This window comes from Bison bison, unplaced genomic scaffold (assembly GCF_000754665.1).
Source record: "Bison bison bison isolate TAMUID 2011002044 unplaced genomic scaffold, Bison_UMD1.0 scf7180017847266, whole genome shotgun sequence".
Lineage (NCBI taxonomy): Eukaryota > Metazoa > Chordata > Mammalia > Artiodactyla > Bovidae > Bison > Bison bison.
The window spans coordinates 6947-13228 of NW_011477839.1; the positions used below are offsets into that span (position 1 = coordinate 6947).

Here is a 6282-nt window from a genome sequence, read left to right on the forward strand (position 1 = left end):
TTTGTATAGATGATTTCCTACTTTTACTTTATACTTGCCTTTACCAGTGAGATTTTCCATTCATAATTTTCTTATTTCTAATATTGGCCTTTGTTTTGCTTAGAAAAGTTCCTTTAGCATTTGTTGCAAAGCTGGTCTGATGATGCTGAAAAAAGTATTTTTAAGTAAAAGAAAAGAAGTGGAAAGAAAAAAAAAAAAAACTGTTGTCTTCTTTCTTTCAGCTCTCCTCAAAGCTTTTTTTTAAGTTACCTTGTGCCTGATTTTCAAGTACTATTTTACAGAAGGCAGCGCCAAAAAAAATTCTGGTTGAACTTTATACTCAAAATAAAGTATTTTTAAAAAATCTAGATTTAAATGCATGATTATAGTCTACTTATCTCAGAATCACTTCCGTGAGTTACCTTATGTTGAGAATATCCTACTTCAGCCATGTACGCTTATTGTCTGACTAGGTATTGAGAGCATGTAACAAATCTTAGCCAAGTGCCTGACAAAGAGCATTGATAGATATTTGTTATTACCCCTCAAACCTGTTCCCCTGTTCTTCTAGATATCCTTCCTCAGATTCAAATATAATCAAAGATCAGACTATGTAATTATGCAGTCTACATATTCTTACCCACTTTAAAGATGAATATACAAAAAGAAAGAAAGAAAGAAAGAAAAAGACAGACCACATGTAACTATAGACCTCTGACCAGTCATACTCTACTAACCAATCCAAAAGCTAAATGATAACTTCTTCAGCAACCAGCCCAGGAAACCAAGCTAAACCTTCTTTTATCCTGCCAAGAACAGTCAGGATCTGTCAGCTTTCCTACTGTTGTCCCTGTTTCCAGCTCAGGACCAGTTAGAGAAATCCAGAGTACTCAATACAATCACATAGGATTCTCCCATTTCTTGTCTGTAATGCCTCCAGTGTCCCCATGCCAGTGACTTCTAATTATAGCACACCTAAATCCTCCCATTTCTTCACTGTAAAGCCTTTCTCATTTGTTACCTATCTGTGAGTGTTTACAAATGCAAATTATAATGGTTGTCTCTCTTGCTATCAGATCAGATCAGATCAGATCAGTCACTCAGTTGTGTCCGACTCTTTGTGACCCCATGAATCACAGCACTCCAGGCCTCCCTGTCCATCACAGACTCCTGGAGTTCACTCAAACTCACATCCATCGAGTCAGTGATGCCATCCAGCCATCTCATCCCCTGTTGTCCCCTTCTCCTCCTGCCCCCAATCCCTCCCAGCATCAGAGTCTTTTCCAATGAGTCAACTCTTCGCATGAGGTGGCCAAAGTACTGGAGTTTCAGCTTTAGCATCATTCCTTCCAAAGAAATCCCAGGGCTGATCTCCTTCAGAATGGACTGGTTGGATCTCCTATCCTGGAGATAGACAAGACAAGGCAACAGAATTGGAGAAAAAGCTAACTCAGCTGTTCCCTGAGGTCTGGGGTGAAGATAACCCCCCTGGGCTAGCTAGACACCAAGCCCCTGTAATAATAGAACTCAAATCAGGAGCCACCCCAGTGAGAAAGCATCAATACCCAATACCCATAGAAGCCCAAATTGGGATTCTGCCTCATATCAGTAGGCTAAAGCAGGCAAGCATCCTGGTAAAATGTCAATTAGCCTGGAACACACCAATCTCACCAGTAACAAAGAAAGGAAGACAAGACTATAGGCCCAAACAGGATCTCAGATTGGCCAATCAGGCCACTGTAACTCTGCACCCGACTGCCCCAAACCCCTATACCTTACTTAGCCCCCTCCCACCTAAAACAAGGATCTATATTTGCTTGGACCTCAAAGATGCCTTTTTCTGTATATGCTTAGCACCTGCGTCACAACCCATCTTTGCCTTTGAATGGGAGGACCCAACTGGAGACAATAAGCAGCAGCTCAGTTGGACCTGCCTCTCACAAGGGTTCAAGAATGCCCCAACCATCTTCAGAAAAGCCTTGGCCTTGGACCTAGAAACTTTCCAGCCTGAAAGTTATGGATGTTGGCTCCTGCAATATGTGGATGACCTATTGCTGGCCGCTGGGGCCTGGAAAAAATGCTGGGAAGGAACCTAAGTGCTCCTCCAATTGTTGGCAGAGGTACGATACTGAGTGTCGAGGAAAAAAGCACAAATCTGCAAGGAGGAGCTAGGGTATTTGGGGTTTGTCTTAAGGGAAGACACAAGGTTGCTTTACCAATCTAAAAAAAAAAAAAATGTAATTCTGAGGCTCCCCATGCCTAAGACTCAGTGACAAGTCAGGCAGTTCCTAGGGGCCATGGGATTTTGCAGAATTTGGATTCCAAGGTATTCTCAAATAGCCCAGCCCCTATTTGAACTCCTGATGGGGCCTGAAGAATATCTAGTAAATTAGACTGAGAAACAGCAGAAAGCCTTTGAGGAGCTAAGACTAATAATCACCTCCACCCCTGCCTTGGGATTACCAGACCTCACCAAACTATTTACCTTATATGTGACCGAGAAAGATAAAACAGTCATGGGGGTTTTGACTCAAACCTTGAGAACGTGGGACAGGCCAATAGCTTACCTTTCAAAGCAACTTGATAATGTTGCCACTGGGTGGCCTAGCTGTCTGCGGATAGTGGCTGCAGTTGCCTTACTGGTACATGAAGCCATAAAACTGACTTTTGGCCAGGATCTGATCATAAAGGTCCCACATGAAGTTAACACCCTCCTTCAAGGAGAGCCCCACAAATGGCTATCAAATTCCCAGATTATTCAATACCAGGGACTGCTACGTGAAAACCCCAACCTCTGTGTTGAACCTTGAGAGGGTTTAAATGCAGCAATGCTTCTCTCAACAGGAGAAGGTTGATCTACCCACAATTGCAAGAAAGTCTTAGAGGAGGTCTATGCTAGCCATCCAAACCTCTGAGACAGGCCAATTTCAAATCCTGACTGGACTCTGTATACTGATGGCGCCAGACTGGTAAAGCTAGGACAGCGACTGTCAGGCTATTCTGTAGTCACAGAGAGGACTATTATTGATGCCAGCTCCTTACCACAGCACTGGTCAGCCCAACGAGCAGAGTTATGGGCCTTAGTCTGGGCACTGCAATTGTCAAAGGGAAAGAGAGTGAACGTCTATACCGACTCCCAGTATGCTTCCGCTACACTCCAAGTGCATGGGGCACTATACTGAGAGGACTTCCCTGGTGGCTTGGATGGTAAAGCGTCCGCCTACAATGAGGGAGATCTGGGTTCGATCGCTGGGTCAGGAAGATACCCTGGAGAAGGAAATGGCAACCCACTCCAATACTATTGCCTGGAAAATTCTGTGAAGGGAGGAGCCTGATAGACTTCAGTCCATGGGGTCGCAAAGAGTCAGACACGACTGACTTCACTCACTCACTCATATTGAGAGAGAGGCCTTCTAACGGCCAATGGAAAGGACATTAAGAGTAAGGAAGAGATCATGACTGCTAGACGGTGTCTGGAGTCCCACAGAGGTAGCAGTCATGCACTGCCGTGGACACCAGAAGGAAGACACCCCACAGGCTCGAGAAAATAGGCTGGCTGACGAGACCTCCAGATGGATAGCTGAGGACAAAAAGGAAAATCCCCATGAAAACATTTGTCCTAGCTGAGATACCCGAGCTGGCCCTAGACTCCCCAACATACACCGAGGCTCAAAACCAACTAGCTGAAGTAGAGGGAGCCACTAAAACAGAAAAAAGATGGTGGGAGCTACCAGCTGGTAAGCTACTAGTGCCTGAAGAGATGGCCCCCTCTCTGGTGAGCCAAGCTCATCGTATGACTCACCTAGGACGTGACAAATTGAAAAAAATTGATCTGAAGGTATTTTCTGGTTCCTCGACTCTCTTCTCTTTATAGAACGGAATCCCAAAATTACAACGTCTGCTCTGAGATTAACCCCGCTCCAGGGTACAGACCAAAACCCCCAGGTATCCAACTAAAAGATACCCTTCCCTTCGAACATCTGGAAGTGGACTTCACTGAGATGAAACCTTATCGCCGTTTTCGTTACCTGTTGGTCTTGGTATGTACATTCTCAGGATGGGTGGAGGCTTTCCCACCCGAACCAAAACAACATCAGAAGTGACTTGGAGCCTGCTTAGGGAAGTAGTTCCTCTATTTGGATTCCCCACCAGCATAGGATCATATCGGATCTGATACAACAAGTAAGTAAAGCCATGAATATAAAAGGAAAGTTACACACTGCCTACTGGCCTCAGAGCTCTTAAATGGTAGAACGAACTAACCAGACACCAAAGGAGACACTTTCTAAATAGATTATAGAGACTTGCTGTTCCTGGGTGAATTTACTTCCTATGGCCTTGCTCAAACCCAGGATGACCCCACAGTCCCATGGCTACTTTCCCTATGAAATTGTATATGGGAGGCCTCCTCCCATAATAAGACAAGTAACAACTGATATACTTCAGGTAAGAGGAGATGGGATATCACAGCAGATAGAACAACTAGGTAAGGTAATTAATCAAGTAACTAGATTTGTGCAAGAAAAAATACTGTTCCCCTTGGGGGAGCAAATGCATGAGTTTATACCAGGGGACAAGGTATGGGTGAAAGACTGGAAACATGATACACTAGCCCCCTGATAGAAAGGTCCATGTACTGTTGTTTTCACCACCCTTACCACAGTTAAAGTTGCTGTGGGTCTCTTTGGATCCATCACACCAGAGCGAAGAAGGCATACCACGCTGACCCAGAAGACGCCAAGTTGACCACCCAGAAGGACCCCACCAATCCATGGGAAACCAGGATGATTCTAAAGAAGAAGGAAAAAACGAGGTCCCAGACGAGCCCTCCCTAAGATGGAGTGGGGTAAACGATTCCTGCTACTCGGCCTCACCAACACAATTCTGAGCCTGACCACTGTTCCTGCACAGGACAACATCTTCATCTCATGGGCACATTCTTACGTGGACTTCCACAACTCCTCCAACTGTTGGGTATGTGAGGCTATGCCCCTGTCAGTAATGGACGGACTCCCATGGTGGGTATCTCTACTTTGTTATGGAGACTTTATACCACTGTGCTCCTTCTTGAAACAACAGAAAGGAATTTTCCTTTCTCTCACCAGTCATAACCTTTCTTTGCTCTCCTGGTGTAAGAAAAAGCCATCAGTGGGCTGGGGACATAGGGTTACATTTAACATGAACACTAGTCTTATGGAGGTAACAAGGGCTTATACCTCATATATAAAAAATCAAAAGGAGAGGGGCTCCCTTACAAAAGATAGACAGGCCTCCCGGTACCTTGAACAATACTACCAGACTGAAAATATAATCCTGAAATCCGTTGGGTAGCCCCAAACAGGACCCAGTGGTTCTGTGGGGTTAACTTATGGCCATGGTTATCAGTTAGCTGAGTACGGCATTGCACACTAGGATTTGCTTTCACCCATGACAGTATTAAGCCTAGCCTACACCAACGTCCAGTAAACCTGCCTTATCTGCATGCAAGATGGACACGATCCATGTTCCAATGGTATGACTATCTTGCTACCTTGTTTGTACCCTCTATAGAGACAATGGATATCATGGTTAAGGTAGAGACCTTAACTAATTTCACTAAACAGGCCCTCTTAGACAGTACCAAAGCCATTCAAGCCTTGAACAAAGAACAAATTCAGATGAGGAAGGCAGTAATTCAAAATAAGATGATATTAGACATACTCACAACAGCCCAGGGTGGGACTTGGGCCATAATTAAAGTTGAATGTGGAGTACACATGTCTGACATGTCTGAAAATGTATCTTCTGCCTTGGAAGATATGCAAAATCAATTGAAAGCCATGTCTGATAAAAATATTCCCTTTTGGACTTTGCTCCTGTCCTGGGTACAGAGACTGGTGGAAAACTATTGTTACTGTTGTCATAATCATTCTAATCATACTGCTTTTCAGGTCCTGCTTCGTACAATGTCTTATAAATCTTATAATCCAGAGGTTGATAGCATTCTCTCATGTGGGTGGCCGGAGGGCTAGGGTACAATATATCTCAATGAATGATGCTCATTACAGAAACTAAGAACATCAAGAGGGGGGAGTGAAAAAAGAATTCATAGGGCCTGGACTCCATCTTAAGCCTATTCATGCTGATCATGTTCAGCCACCTTTCCAATGGACTCTGAACTCTGTGTTTAGTACCTATGAAAACAACAACAGAAGGATAAGACCCTCTCCAAACAGGGGAAACTTGAAGATCGTATCTAGATTACTCATCACCTAAGAGAAAACATACACTGATCACCCCTTCCTCCAGACAGGCCATAAATTT

At 44.2% G+C, this 6282-nt stretch overlaps 1 pseudogene; it reads left to right on the plus strand.

Annotated features, from left to right (window-relative positions):
• The first annotated feature begins 4815 nt into the window (after positions 1–4815).
• On the plus strand, positions 4816–6033 carry LOC104990308 (annotated as a pseudogene).
• The last annotated feature ends 249 nt before the right edge of the window (positions 6034–6282 follow it).